Raw genomic sequence first — 15,221 nt, forward strand, 5'->3', positions numbered from 1 at the left:
CCACATGTGCGAGGAGAATATGTTTATGAGCCACCTTGCACACATGCAGCATTACCGCTGTACAAGGTGGCTGGAAAACGTACAAACGCCTGGGGGAGGGGGGACAGGTTCCCTTCAATTTCAGTTCTTGTGTCTGCGTGGCTTTTGCAGGACACGATGCCGGCTACACAGCAGGGGAACAGCTGGCGGTGCTGAACCCCACTGACACATTGGCTGGTGTTTTTCTCTGTGCAGTTAGCAGTACCGGGCCCCAACTGGCGGTGTTAGAGCCCAGGGTCAGCAGGAGGAGGAGATGGAGCAGAGTGTAGGCCGAAGCCTGCACTGGCGGCAGCTTTGGGTCTGTTGTGCCTGCGTGGCTGTTGCCGGACACGTTACCGGCTGCACAGCAGGGGAACAGCTGGCGGTGCTGAACCCCACTGACACATTGGCTGGTGTTTTTCTCTGTGCAGCTAGCAGTACCAGGCCCCAACTGGCGGTGTTGGAGCCCGGGTTCTGCAGGGGGAGCAGAGTGTAGGCCGAAGCCTAATTGAACCAATTTCAAAGGTAACCTTTAACCCCCCCTCAGGTGTTACAAACTAGAAGAGCCACAGCTTTTGCAGCAGTAGTGCTGCACAAGTCAAAGGTTGCTCTTTTAATTTTGCTCCTTGCACACGCTGAAAGGAACATGTATAACATTTAGGCCCTTACACAGTCAAACTGATTTTGAGGCGTGAGTTCCCTTCGTAAAGAGACGCAGTACAGCTGGCAAAAATGCCACCTTGGTGCTTTGCGCGGCCTCCTGAGCATCGTTATTTGTTGCACAGGAGTCTGCGCTTTTGTGTTATCCCTTGGCCTTGCGCTGTTAGCGCTGACCATCCTCTGACATCATGTTATGTCGGCTGTCGCGGTTTGCGATGACCATGAATCCCAGCCCCCCAGTGTCTTAACATTGTTAAACACTGCGGGGCTGGGATTCATGGCCTGGCGCAGTACATATGTTCGCCTCTTGCTTGGGTTCTTACACCCGCTTCAGACTATGCGGCGTCAGCTGATCCCTTATCGCATGCCACGGCCATGAAGACGCACAGTCCGAAGAAGGCGGAAGGAGATGAGGGACAGGCGAAGAAATGCACCATTCATGCCCATCAATCACACCCTCGCAGTCCAAATAAATAAGACACCGAGGGGCGTTGTGTGGGGCAAGGCGGCCGCAGAGGCGCAGGCAGCCAAACAATGATGCCAGAAGACGGGCAGCGCTACCAAGAAGCTTGTTGCGTGTCAATACAAAGGAAAATCACACCTGAGGGACGTTTTAATGGTCGCAGAGGACTCATTTTTAGACGTGTTCACTTCAACATGGGCAAGGAGAATAAGTTTCTGAGCCACCTTGCACACATGCAGCATTACTGTCGTACAAGGTGGCTGTAAAACTTAAAAACGCCTGGGGGAGGGGGGACAGGTTTCCTTCAATTTCAGTTCTTGTGTCTGCGTGGCTGTTGCAGGACACGTTGCCGGCTACACAGCAGGGGAACAGCTGGCGGTGCTGAACCCCACTGACACATTGGCTGGTGTTTTTCTCTGTGCAGCTAGCAGTACCGGGCCCCAACTGGCGGTGTTAGAGCCCAGGGTCAGCAGGAGGAGGAGATGGAGCAGAGTGTAGGCCGAAGCCTGCACTGGCGGCAGCTTTGGGTCTGTTGTGCCTGCGTGGCTGTTGCAGGACACGTTGCCGGCTGCACAGCAGGGGAACAGCTGGCGGTGCTGAACCCCACTGACACATTGGCTGGTGTTTTTCTCTGTGCAGCTAGCAGTACCGGGCCCCAACTGGCGGTGTTGGAGCCCGGGCTCTGCAGGGGGAGCAGAGTGTAGGCCGAAGCCTAATTGAACCAATTTCAAAGGTAACCTTTAACCCCCTCTCAGGGGTTACAAAGTAGAAGAGCCACAGCTTATGCAGCAGTAGTGCTGCACAAGTCAAAGGTTGCTCTTTTAATTTTTCTCCTTGCACACGCTGAATGAAACACGTATAACATTTAGCCCTTTATACAGTCAAACTGTGTTGGAGGCGCGAGTTCCCTTCGTAATGAGACGCAGCACAGATGTCAAGAATCCCACCTTCGTGCTGGGTGCAGCCTCCTGAGCGTTGTTATTTGCTGTACAGGAGTCTGCGCTGTCGTGTTATCCCCTGGCCTAGCGCTGTTAGCGCTGCCCATCTTCTGACATCATTTAATGTCGGCCGGTGCGGTTCGCGATGACCATGAATCCCAGCCCCGCAGTGTCTTAACATTGTTAAAACACTGCGGGTCTGGGATTCATGGCCTGGCGCAGAACATATGTTCGCCTCTCACACTCGGGTCCTTACACCCGCTTCAGACTGTGCGGCGTCAGCTGATCCCTTATCGCATGCCACGGCCATGAAGCCGCACAGTCTGAAGAAGGCGGAAGGAGATGAGGGACAGGCGAACTGATGCACTGCTCATGCCCATCAATCACACCCTCGCAGTCCCAAGAATTAAGACACCGAGGGGCGTTGTGTGGGTCAGGGCGGCCGCAGAGGCGCAGACAGCCAAACAATGATGCCAGAAGATGGGCAGCGCTACCAAGGGGGTTGCAGCGTGTCATTACAAAGGAAAGTCACACCACCGGGACGGTTAAATGGTCACACAGAGGACACATTTCAGACGTGTTTTCAGTTCCACATGTGCGAGGAGAATACGTTTATGAGCCACCTTGCAAACATGCAGCATTACCGCTGTACAAGGTGGCTGGAAAACGTACAAACGCCTGGGGGAGGGGGGACAGGTTCCCTTCAATTTCAGTTCTTGTGTCTGCGTGGCTTTTGCAGGAAACAATGCCGGCTACACAGCAGGGGAACAGCTGGCAGTGCTGAACCCCACTGACACATTGGCTGGTGTTTTTCTCTGTGCAGCTAGCAGTACCGGGCCCCAACTGGCGGTGTTAGAGCCCAGGGTCAGCAGGAGGAGGAGATGGAGCAGAGTGTAGGCCGAAGCCTGCACTGGCGGCAGCTTTGGGTCTGTTGTGCCTGCGTGGCTGTTCCAGGACACGTTGCCGGCTGCACAGCAGGGGAACAGCTGGCGGTGCTGAACCCCACTGACACATTGGCTGGTGTTTTTCTCTGTGCAGCTAGCAGTACCGGGCCCCAACTGGCGGTGTTGGAGCCCGGGCTCTGCAGGGGAGCAGAGTGTAGGCCGAAGCCTAATTGAACCAATTTCAAAGGTAACCTTTAACCCCCCCTCAGGGGTTACAAAGTAGAAGAGCCACAGCTTATGCAGCAGTAGTGCTGCACAAGTCAAAGGTTGCTCTTTTAATTTTTCTCCTTGCACACGCTGAATGAAACACGTATAACATTTAGCCCTTTATACAGTCAAACTGTGTTGGAGGCGCGAGTTCCCTTCGTAATGAGACGCAGCACAGATGTCAAGAATCCCACCTTGGTGCTGGGTGCAGCCTCCTGAGCGTTGTTATTTGCTGTACAGGAGTCTGCGCTGTCGTGTTATCCCCTGGCCTAGCGCTGTTAGCGCTGCCCATCTTCTGACATCATTTAATGTCGGCCGGTGCGGTTCGCGATGACCATGAATCCCAGCCCCGCAGTGTCTTAACATTGTTAAAACACTGCGGGTCTGGGATTCATGGCCTGGCGCAGCACATATGTTCGCCTCTCACACTCGGGTCCTTACACCCGCATCAGACTGTGCGGCGTCAGCTGATCCCTTATCGCATGCCACAGCCATGAAGACGCACAGTCTGAAGAAGGCGGAAGGAGATGAGGGACAGGCGAACTGATGCACTGCTCATGCCCATCAATCACACCCTTGCAGTCCCAAGAATTAAGACACCGAGGGGCGTTGTGTGGGTCAGGGCGGCCGCAGAGGCGCAGGCAGCCAAACAATGATGCCAGAAGACGGGCAGCGCTACCAAGGGGGTTGCAGCGTGTCATTACAAAGGAAAGTCACACCACCGGGACGGTTAAATGGTCACACAGAGGACACATTTCAGACGTGTTTTCAGTTCCACATGTGCGAGGAGAATACGTTTATGAGCCACCTTGCACACATGCAGCATTACCGCTGTACAAGGTGGCTGGAAAACGTACAAACGCCTGGGGGAGGGGGGACAGGTTCCCTTCAATTTCAGTTCTTGTGTCTGCGTGGCTTTTGCAGGACACGATGCCGGCTACACAGCAGGGGAACAGCTGGCGGTGCTGAACCCCACTGACACATTGGCTGGTGTTTTTCTCTGTGCAGCTAGCAGTACCGGGCCCCAACTGGCGGTGTTAGAGCCCAGGGTCAGCAGGAGGAGGAGATGGAGCAGAGTGTAGGCCGAAGCCTGCACTGGCGGCAGCTTTGGGTCTGTTGTGCCTGCGTGGCTGTTGCAGGACACGTTGCCGGCTGCACAGCAGGGGAACAGCTGGCGGTGCTGAACCCCACTGACACATTGGCTGGTGTTTTTCTCTGTGCAGCTAGCAGTACCAGGCCCCAACTGGCGGTGTTGGAGCCCGGGTTCTGCAGGGGGAGCAGAGTGTAGGCCGAAGCCTAATTGAACCAATTTCAAAGGTAACCTTTAACCCCCCCTCAGGTGTTACAAACTAGAAGAGCCACAGCTTTTGCAGCAGTAGTGCTGCACAAGTCAAAGGTTGCTCTTTTAATTTTGCTCCTTGCACACGCTGAAAGGAACATGTATAACATTTAGGCCCTTACACAGTCAAACTGATTTTGAGGCGTGAGTTCCCTTCGTAAAGAGACGCAGTACAGCTGGCAAAAATGCCACCTTGGTGCTTTGCGCGGCCTCCTGAGCATCGTTATTTGTTGCACAGGAGTCTGCGCTTTTGTGTTATCCCTTGGCCTTGCGCTGTTAGCGCTGACCATCCTCTGACATCATGTTATGTCGGCTGTCGCGGTTTGCGATGACCATGAATCCCAGCCCCCCAGTGTCTTAACATTGTTAAACACTGCGGGGCTGGGATTCATGGCCTGGCGCAGTACATATGTTCGCCTCTTGCTTGGGTTCTTACACCCGCTTCAGACTATGCGGCGTCAGCTGATCCCTTATCGCATGCCACGGCCATGAAGACGCACAGTCCGAAGAAGGCGGAAGGAGATGAGGGACAGGCGAAGAAATGCACCATTCATGCCCATCAATCACACCCTCGCAGTCCAAATAAATAAGACACCGAGGGGCGTTGTGTGGGGCAAGGCGGCCGCAGAGGCGCAGGCAGCCAAACAATGATGCCAGAAGACGGGCAGCGCTACCAAGAAGCTTGTTGCGTGTCAATACAAAGGAAAATCACACCTGAGGGACGTTTTAATGGTCGCAGAGGACTCATTTTTAGACGTGTTCACTTCAACATGGGCAAGGAGAATAAGTTTCTGAGCCACCTTGCACACATGCAGCATTACTGTCGTACAAGGTGGCTGTAAAACTTAAAAACGCCTGGGGGAGGGGGGACAGGTTTCCTTCAATTTCAGTTCTTGTGTCTGCGTGGCTGTTGCAGGACACGTTGCCGGCTACACAGCAGGGGAACAGCTGGCGGTGCTGAACCCCACTGACACATTGGCTGGTGTTTGGCTCTGTGCAGCTAGCACATCTGGGCCCCAACTGGCGGTGTTAGAGCCCAGGGTCAGCAGGAGGAGGAGAGGGAGCAGAGTGTAGGCCGAAGCCTGCACTGGAGCAAGTTGAAAGGGAAACTTTAACCCCCCCCCCAGGCGTTTGTAGCTGAAAGAGCCATCGTGTACAGCACTAATGCTGGAAAAGGTAAACTTAGCTCTTTTAATTATGGTCCTTGCACATGCTGAACCTAACACTTATAAAAAGTGTCCCCTCCTACCGTGATACCGTCCGGTAGGTGGAACTTTCCTTTGTGATGTGACGCAGCACAGCCGTCATTCTTACCCCCTTGGCGCCGTGCGCCGCCTCCTCAGCGTTGTTTGAATCAGTCCCGGAGCCTGCGCTGTTAGGTTAGCCCTTGGCCATGCACACATTTTGCGCTGCCCGTCTTCTGACATCATTTGGTGTCAGGCTGGCTGAGCCTGTGCGGCCGCGCTGGACGAGATCCCGCCTCGTAGTGTCTTCTGATTTAATCCCACTGGGGGCCTGAGATCCATGGACATGCGCAGTGCATATCTGAACCTCCACCTCTCACTCATCTCCCTACGGCTTCTTCAGACTGTGCGGTGTCACGGCCGTGGCATGCTATTAGGGACCAGCTGACACCGCACAGTTTGAAGAAGCCATAGGGAGATGAGTGAGAGGTGGAGGTTCAGATATGCACTGCGCATGTCCATGGATCTCAGGCCCCCAGTGGGATTAAATCAGAAGACAGTACGAGGCGGGCTCTCGGCCAGCGCGGCCGCACAGGCACAGCCAGCCTGACACCAAATGATGTCAGAAGATGGGCAGCGCAAAATGTGTGCATGGCCAAGGGCTAACCTAACAGCGCAGGCTCTGGGACTGATTCAAACAACGCTGAGGAGGCGGCGCACGGCGCCAAGGGGGTAAGAATGACGGCTGTGCTGCGTCACATCACAAAGGAAAGTTCCACCAACCGGACGGTATCACGGTAGGAGGGGACACTTTTCATAAGTTTTAGGTTCAGCATGTGCAAGGAGCACCACGAAAAGAGGCACTTTTTCCCTTTGCATCATTACTGCTGCACAAGGTGGCTCCTTCAGTAACAAACGCCTGGGGGGGGGGACAGGTTCCCTTAAATTTAACTTGTTGTGCCTGCGCGGCGGTCGCAGTACACGTTGCCGGCTGCACAGCAGGGGAACAGCTGGCAGTGCTGAACCCCACTAACACATTGGCGAGGTGTTTGGCTCTGTGCGGACAGCACTTCTGGACGGCAACTAGCGGTGTTGGAGCCCAGGGACAGGAGGAGGAGGTGGAGGTAGGAGGAGGTAGGAGGGATTGCCACACACACAGCAGGGGAACAGCTGACGTTACTGAACCCCAATAACAGAGGAGGGACTGTTGACTGTGCGTACAGCACTACTGGATGGCAACTAGCGGTGTTGGAGCCCAGGGACAGGAGGGGGAGGTGGAGGTGGAGGAGATAGGAGGGATTGCCACACACACAGCAGGGGAACAGCTGACGTTACTGAACCCCAATAACAGAGGAGGGACTGTTGACTGTGCGTACAGCACTACTGGACGGCAACTAGCGGTGTTGGAGCCCAGGGACAGGAGGGGGAGGTGGAGGAGATAGGAGGGATTGCCACACACACAGCAGGGGAACAGCTGACGTTACTGAACCCCAATAACAGAGGAGGGACTGTTGACTGTGCGTACAGCACTACTGGACGGCAACTAGCGGTGTTGGAGCCCAGGGACAGGAGGGGGAGGTGGAGGTAGGAGGAGGTAGGAGGGATTGCCATACACACAGCAGGGGAACAGCTGACGTTACTGAACCCCAATAACAGAGGAGGGACTGTTGACTGTGCGTACAGCACTACTGGATGGCAACTAGCGGTGTTTGAGCCCAGGGACAGGAGGGGGAGGTGGAGGTAGGAGGAGGTAGGAGGGATTGCCACACACACAGCAGGGGAACAGCTGACGTTACTGAACCCTAATAACAGAGGAGGGACTGTTGACTGTGCGTACAGCACTTCTGGACGGCAACTAGCGGTGTTGGAGCCCAGGGACAGGTGGAGGAGGAGGAGGTGGAGGAGGTAGGAGGAGGTAGGAGGGATTGCCACACACACAGCAGGAGAACAGCTGACGTTACTGAACCCCAATAACAGAGGAGGGACTGTTGACTGTGCGTACAGCACTACTGGATGGCAACTAGCGGTGTTGGAGCCCAGGGACAGGAGGGGGAGGTGGAGGTAGGAGGAGGTAGGAGGGATTGCCACACACACAGCAGGGGAACAGCTGACGTTACTGAACCCCAATAACAGAGGAGGGACTGTTGACTGTGCGTACAGCACTACTGGACGGCAACTAGCGGTGTTGGAGCCCAGGGACAGGAGGGGGAGGTGGAGGTAGGAGGAGATAGGAGGGATTGCCACACACACAGCAGGGGAACAGCTGACGTTACTGAACCCCAATAACAGAGGAGGGACTGTTGACTGTGCGTACAGCACTTCTGGATGGCAACTAGCGGTGTTGGAGCCCAGGGACAGGTGGAGGAGGAGGAGGTGGAGGAGGTAGGAGGAGGTAGGAGGGATTGCCACACAAACAGCAGGGGAACAGCTGACGTTACTGAACCCCAATAACAGAGGAGGGACTGTTGACTGTGCGTACAGCACTACTGGACGGCAACTAGCGGTGTTGGAGCCCAGGGACAGGAGGGGGAGGTGGAGGTGGAGGAGATGGGAGGGATTGCCACACACACAGCAGGGGAACAGCTGACGTTACTGAACCCCAATAACAGAGGAGGGACTGTTGACTGTGCGTACAGCACTACTGGACGGCAACTAGCGGTGTTGGAGCCCAGGGACAGGAGGGGGAGGTGGAGGTGGAGGAGATGGGAGGGATTGCCACACACACAGCAGGGGAACAGCTGACGTTACTGAACCCCAATAACAGAGGAGGGACTGTTGACTGTGCGTACAGCACTACCAGGCAACAACTAGCAGTGTTGGAGCCCAGGGACAGGAGGAGAAGCAGAGGAACACAATGTAGGCCGAAGCCTGATTGGAGAAAGTCGAAAGGGAACCTTTAACCCCCCCCCAAGGCGTTTGTAGCTGAAAGAGCCAGCTTGTGCAGCAAAAAAGATGCAAAAGGAAAAGGTGGCTCTTTTCATGATGCTCCTGGCAAACACAGAACTAAACACTTATAAAATGTGTCCCCTGATACCGTGTGACCGTCCCGGAGGTGGGACTTTCCTTCGTAATATGACGCAGCACAGCCGTCATTCCTACCCCCTTGGCGCCGTGCCCCGGCTCCTCAGCGTTGTTTGATTCCGTCCCAGAGCCTGCGCTGTTGTTATCCCTTGGCCAGGCACACTTAGCGCTGCCCATCTTCTGACATCATTTGGTGTCAGGCTGGCTGCACCTGTGCGGCCGCGCTGGCCGAGAGCCCGCCTCGCAGTGTCTTCTGATTTAATCCCACCGCGGGCATGAGATCCGTGGCCATGCGCAGTGCATATCCTCGCCTCTCACTCCCCTCCCTACGGCTTCTTAAGACTGTGCGGTGTCACGGCCGTGGCATGCTATTGGGGACCAGCTGACACCGCACAGTCTGAAGAAGCTGTAGGGAGATGAGTGAGAGGTGGAGGTTCAGATATGCACTGCGCATGTCCATGGATCTCAGGTCCCCAGTGGGATTAAATCAGAAGACACTGCGAGGCGGGCTCTCGGCCAGCACGGCCGCACAGGCGCAGCCATCCTGACACCAAATGATGTCAGAAGACGGGCAGCGCTAAGTGTGCCTGGCCAAGGGATAACTTAACAGCGCAGGCTCCGGGACGGAATCAAACAACGCTGAGGAGCCGGGGCACGGCGTCAAGGGGGTAGGAATGACGGCTGTGCTGCGTCATATTACGAAGGAAAGTCCCACCTCCGGGACGGTTTTACGGTATCAGTGGACACATTTTATAAGTGTTAAGTTCTGCGTGTGCAAGGAGCTAAACAAAAATAGCTACCTTTTCCTTGTGCAGCATTACTGCTGTACAAGGTGGCTCTTTCAGTAACAAACGCCTTGGGGGGGGGGACAGGTTCCCTTACATTTCAGTTGTTGTGTCAGCGTGGCGGTCACAGGACACATTGCCGGCTACACAGCTGGGGATCAGCTGACGTTACTGAAACCCAATAACACTGGGTCGTATGTTTTGACTGTGCAGACGGCACTTCTGAGGCTCAACTGGCGGTGTTGGAGCCCAGGAATTTAAGTTCAGGTGGTAGAAAGATGAACACAACAGGAGACCTGGATACTGTAGACAGTCACCTAATTATTTAATCAGGAAGAGGAGTGGCAAATTCCTGCGAGATCCAGGCCTTGTTCATTTTCAGGAAAGTAAGCCGGTCAACGTTATCGGAGGATAGTCGCATGCGACGGTCAGTTAGTACACCACCTGCAGCACTAAAGACACGTTCCGATAATACACTGGCTGCAGGGCAAGACAGCACCTCCAATGCATACTGGCTTAGCTCTGGCCATGTATCCAGCTTTGAGACCCAAAACTTGAAAGGGGAAGAGCCGTCTGGGAGTACAGCAAGAGGGCAAGACATGTAGTCTGTCACCATCTGACGGAACCGTTGCCTCCTGCTGACTGGAGCCGTCTGTGATGGTGTAGACTTTTGTGGCGGGCACAGAAAACTGTGCCACAGTTGGGCCATACTGGTCTTGCCTTGGGCAGAGGCACTGCTTCTGCTCCCTCTTTGTGCAGAGCCTCCACCACTGCCTGGACGCACTGAGCTGCTTTGGAATGCACTAGCAGCACTTCTCTCAGTTGGAATGGAGAAGATGATGGAATTGACCAGTGTGTCTTGGTACTCCCGCATTTTTCGCTCCCGGTTCAACGGTGTGATGAGGCTTTCTACGTTGTCCCGGTAGCGAGGATCGAGGAGGGTGAACACCCAATAATCAGACATGTTGAGAATGTGGGCGATGCGGTGGTCGTTTCTCAGGCACTGCAGCATGTAATCCACCATGTGCTGCAGACTGCCAACTGCCCAAGAAACGCTGTCCCCTGCTGGAGGCGTGATCTCTGCCCGCTCGTCATCACCCCACCCTCGCTGTACACACTGAGTACTGGACAATTGTGTAACTCCCTCCTCTGGACGGATGTCTTCCTCCTCCATTGACTCCTCCTCATCCTCCTCACAAACTGTCCCCTGCCTACGCGTTTGTGAGGAACCACGTGGCGCTGACTGTCCAGAAGATGATGGAAATGCTGAATCCTCATCCTCCACCTCTTCCACAACATCATCCCTTAGCGCTTGCAGTGATTTTTCAAGCAGGCAGATAAGGGGGACAGTCATGCTGACTAGTGCATCATCTGCACTCGCCATCCGCGTGGAATAATCAAAGGGACGCAAAACCTGGCAGACGTCATTCATAGTGGCCCACTCTGTGGTTGTGAAGTCTGTACGGCGCTGACTGCGACTTCTTTGCGCCTGAAGCAGCTGGTACTCCATTACAGCTTGCTGCTGCTCACACAACCGCTCCAACATATGTAACGTGGAATTCCACCTGGTAGGTAGGTCACATATGATGCGATGTTCCGGCAGGCGGTGTCGGCGCTGCAGAGCCGCAATGCGCGCTTTTGCCGTGCTGGAACGCCGCAAGTGAGCACACTCTATGCGGACCTTGTGCAGCAGTGCATCAAGATCCGGATAGTCCCTCAGAAAACTCTGCACGACCAAATTGAGCACATGTGCCAGACATGGGATGTGAGTGAGGTTGCCGAGGCCCAGAGCTGCCACCAGATTTCGGCCATTATCACACACTACCATGCCTGGCTGGAGATTCGCTGGCACAAACCACACATCGCTCTCCTGCTTGATGGCATTCCAGAGCTCCTGCGCTGTGTGGCTTCGATTCCCCAAATAAATTAATTTCAAGACGGCCTGTTGACGTTTGGCCACGGCTGTGCTCATGTCGGTCGTAACAGGTACACGTTCATCACGGGTCCATGTGGAGGTGGACTGTGATGGCTCCTGCAGCGATGATTCTGAGGAACTGGTGTAGGAGGAGGAGTCAATGCGTACAGAATGGATTCCTGCAATCCTTGGAGTGGGCAGGACACGTCCTGCGCCACTCGCACGGTCTGTACCCGGCTCAACGACATTAACCCAATGGGCAGTGAGGGAAAGGTATCGCCCCTGTCCATGTTGACTGGTCCACGCATCGGTGGTGAGGTGGACCTTGCTACTGACGGCGTTCAGTAGCGCGTGTTTTATGTGTCCCTCCACATGCTTGTGCAGGGCAGGGACGGCTTGCCTGCTGAAGTAAAAGCGGCTGGGCACATTGTACTGTGGGACTGCCAATGACATCAAGTCACGGAAGCTGTCAGTCTCCACCAGCCTGAATGACAGCATTTCCAGTGACAGAAGTTTGGCAATGCCTGCAGTCAGAGCCTGTGCTCGTGGGTGGTTTGACGAGAAAGGCCGCCTTTTCTCCCATGCCTGTACTACCGATGACTGTAGACTGGGCTGGGAGTGTGTGGATGACTGGGAAAGTGGTGCTGCGGGTGGAATTACAGCGGGTCTCTGGACAACAGGGCCTGAGGTTCTTCCACGGCGATCCTGGGAGGAAGCCGAACCAGCTGCGTGTGAGCTGGAGGAAGAGGCAACACGAGCTGAAGAGGTCGTAGCTGCCGCTGTTGTTTGGCCTAGCTCTTCAGTGTGTTTTTGTAACTCCGCCGCGTGCCTGTTGCGCACATGTTTCCACATGTTGGAGGTATTGAGGTTGCTGACATTTCGACCTCTTTTTACTTTGTGATGACACACCTTGCATTTGACATAGCAAATGTCATCTGCAACTGTGTCAAAAAAGGACCAGGCACTGCAAGTCTTGGGAGCGCCCTTTTTGGCTTTTGGAAGAGACATGCTCCTAACGGGTGCCAAAGCGGAGGCTGCAGGATCCGCAGTCTTCCCCCTCCCTCTCCCTCTTTGGGCCATACGGGGAATCTCTTCCTCAGAGCTGCTCCCACCACCTTCCTGTCCCTCACGCCAAGATGGGTCAAGGACCTCATCATCTACACTACCCTCTGCCCCCAACTGCTCCTCCTGGGTAGTCTCAGCAGCAGAGCACGCACCAGTAAGTGGCACCTGAGTGTCATCATCAGCTGATGCGGCCTGCGATGTGGTGACCGGAGCCACTGGCCCACCCGCCTCTTCAGAGGAAGAGAGAAAAAGCTGTTGGGCATCACTGCACCTTGCCTCTTCTTCCATTTCTCCAATACTGCTTGGCTGGCCCCCTGTTTCCAAGCCAAGAGATTCAGAGAACAGAAGTAGAGACGGCTCCTGTCCTGGGCTCTCTGTCTGCCTGGGCAATTTGGCAGGTGGTGAAGAGACAGATGGCTGCTCTCCAGTGCTCTGTGTCTGAGAGGATGTGGCACTAATTGAAGTTGATGCATTAGCTGCCATCCATCCGACAACGGCTTCAATTTGTTCTTCACGCAGCAGCGGTGTACGGCGCTCTGCGACAAAGCTGCGCATGAATGACTGTTCCCTTGTGAAAGTGGGTGCTGATGAGTCACCGGTGCCCGCAGCAGGCACAGAATCCCCACGTCCCCTCCCTGTTCCGCGCCCACGCCCACGCCCACGTGCCTTACTCACTGCCTTCTTCATCTTGGTTGACTGATAAAGATAAGCAGAAAAGTACTAACGGATTTGTGTGCTTATTCCTGAACAACTCCTCCTAACAGGTATAAGAAACACTAATTTTCTAAAGTGTGGACTAGACTTTAATATGAGCTAATGTGGCCTACACAAATGTAAAGTGGTGTCACTGGTGTGTTTGGTGAACTTTATTATTTATTTATTTTTTGGGGGCTGAACTGACAACAGATAGAGCTGCAGTCACACGGAGACCGTGCAGACAGACGTAAACGGCGCTGCAAGGCCCAAAAACCCTCCTCTACGTTATCCTATGTAGTGTTTTTCCACAAGTTAGCTGGAGACGGGTGGAAAGACACTAATAGGAATTTTTTGAAAAAATGTGCAGCAGCCTGCACTACTTAAAACAAAATGAAAATTGATTTTGCGGTATGACGCAGTGAAGAACCCTGAGCTGGAGACAACCAGGCTATGGCTGCTCACAGACTACAGGGCGAGCTGCAGTCACACGGAGACCGTGCAGACAGCCGTAAACGGCGCTGCAAGGCCCAAAAACCCTCCTCTACGTTATCCTATGTAGTGTTTTTCCACAAATTAGCTGGAGACGGGTGGAAAGACACTAATAGGAATTTTTTGAAAAAATGTGCAGCAGCCTGCACTACTTAAAACAAAATGAAAATTGATTTTGCGGTATGACGCAGTGAACAACCCTGAGCTGGAGACAACCAGGCTATGGCTGCTCACAGACTACAGGGCGAGCTGCAGTCACACGGAGACCGTGCAGACAGCCGTAAACGGCGCTGCAAGGCCCAAAAACCCTCCTCTACGTTATCCTATGTAGTGTTTTTCCACAAATTAGCTGGAGACGGGTGGAAAGACACTAATAGGAATTTTTTGAAAAAATGTGCAGCAGCCTGCACTACTTAAAACAAAATGAAAATTGATTTTGCGGTATGACGCAGTGAACAACCCTGAGCTGGAGACAACCAGGCTATGGCTGCTCACAGACTACAGGGCGAGCTGCAGTCACACGGAGACCGTGCAGACAGCCGTAAACGGCGCTGCAAGGCCCAAAAACCCTCCTCTACGTTATCCTATGTAGTGTTTTTCCACAAATTAGCTGGAGACGGGTGGAAAGACACTAATAGGATTTTTTGTTAAAAATTAGCAGCAGACTACACTACTTGGAAAAAAAAAAAAAAAAGAACAGTATGAGGCAATGAACCACCCTCCCTGAACTGAATGCAACCAGCTATGGATGGCCTATGTGGCTGCACTCAGACTAGAGAGTGGGCTGCACTCACACACACACACAGACCTTGCAGATCGCTGTGAAAACAGCGCTACAAGGCAAAAGCAAGGTGAATAGTAGGTGAACACAGCGGTTGCTAAATTAGCCTTTGGAAAGCACAAAGAAGCAAATCACTATCTCTAAACTGGCCCTCAGTCAGCAAACAGCGTCCTGTCACTAACTGAATTCACAGCAGAGTGATCGCAAAATGGCGCCAGCGACTTTTAAACTGCATCATGACATCATTTCAGCAGCCAATCACAGCCTTGCCAGTAGTTTCATGCCCTCCATGCTGAACAGGATGTGCCCACACTTGGAATCATTCTCATTGGATGAATTTCTGCATTTTGAATCTGGGAACTTCCGATTCCGGTATCCGATACGCGGCAAGTATCGGAATACCGGTATCGGAATTCCGATACCGCAAGTATCGGCCGATACCCGATACTTGCGGTATCGGAATGCTCAACACTAATGGTAAGTCATCCAGTAAGTAACATTTCATAATCAATAGAGTATCATGTAACTACAGGAATCCTGGGTTCAAATCCCAACAAGGACAATATCTGCAAGGAGTTTCTTAGTTTTCTTCATGTTTAGATGGGTTTTTCAGTTTCCTCCCATACTCCAAACACATACTGACATACATGCGGAATATGATAGCGCTATAAAAGCAATGCATAATAACTACTTAGATAGGTGTCCAAATGGGACTT

At 53.6% G+C, this 15,221-nt stretch overlaps 1 protein-coding gene across 2 annotated transcripts in view; it reads left to right on the forward strand.

Moving 5' to 3' along the window:
* GRM8 (glutamate metabotropic receptor 8) overlaps positions 1-15,221 on the forward strand; it is a 1,957,382-nt gene that overhangs the window by 1,561,690 nt on the left and 380,471 nt on the right. The gene's annotated exons all lie outside the window — the stretch shown is intronic.

This window comes from Ranitomeya variabilis, chromosome 5 (assembly GCF_051348905.1).
Source record: "Ranitomeya variabilis isolate aRanVar5 chromosome 5, aRanVar5.hap1, whole genome shotgun sequence".
Lineage (NCBI taxonomy): Eukaryota > Metazoa > Chordata > Amphibia > Anura > Dendrobatidae > Ranitomeya > Ranitomeya variabilis.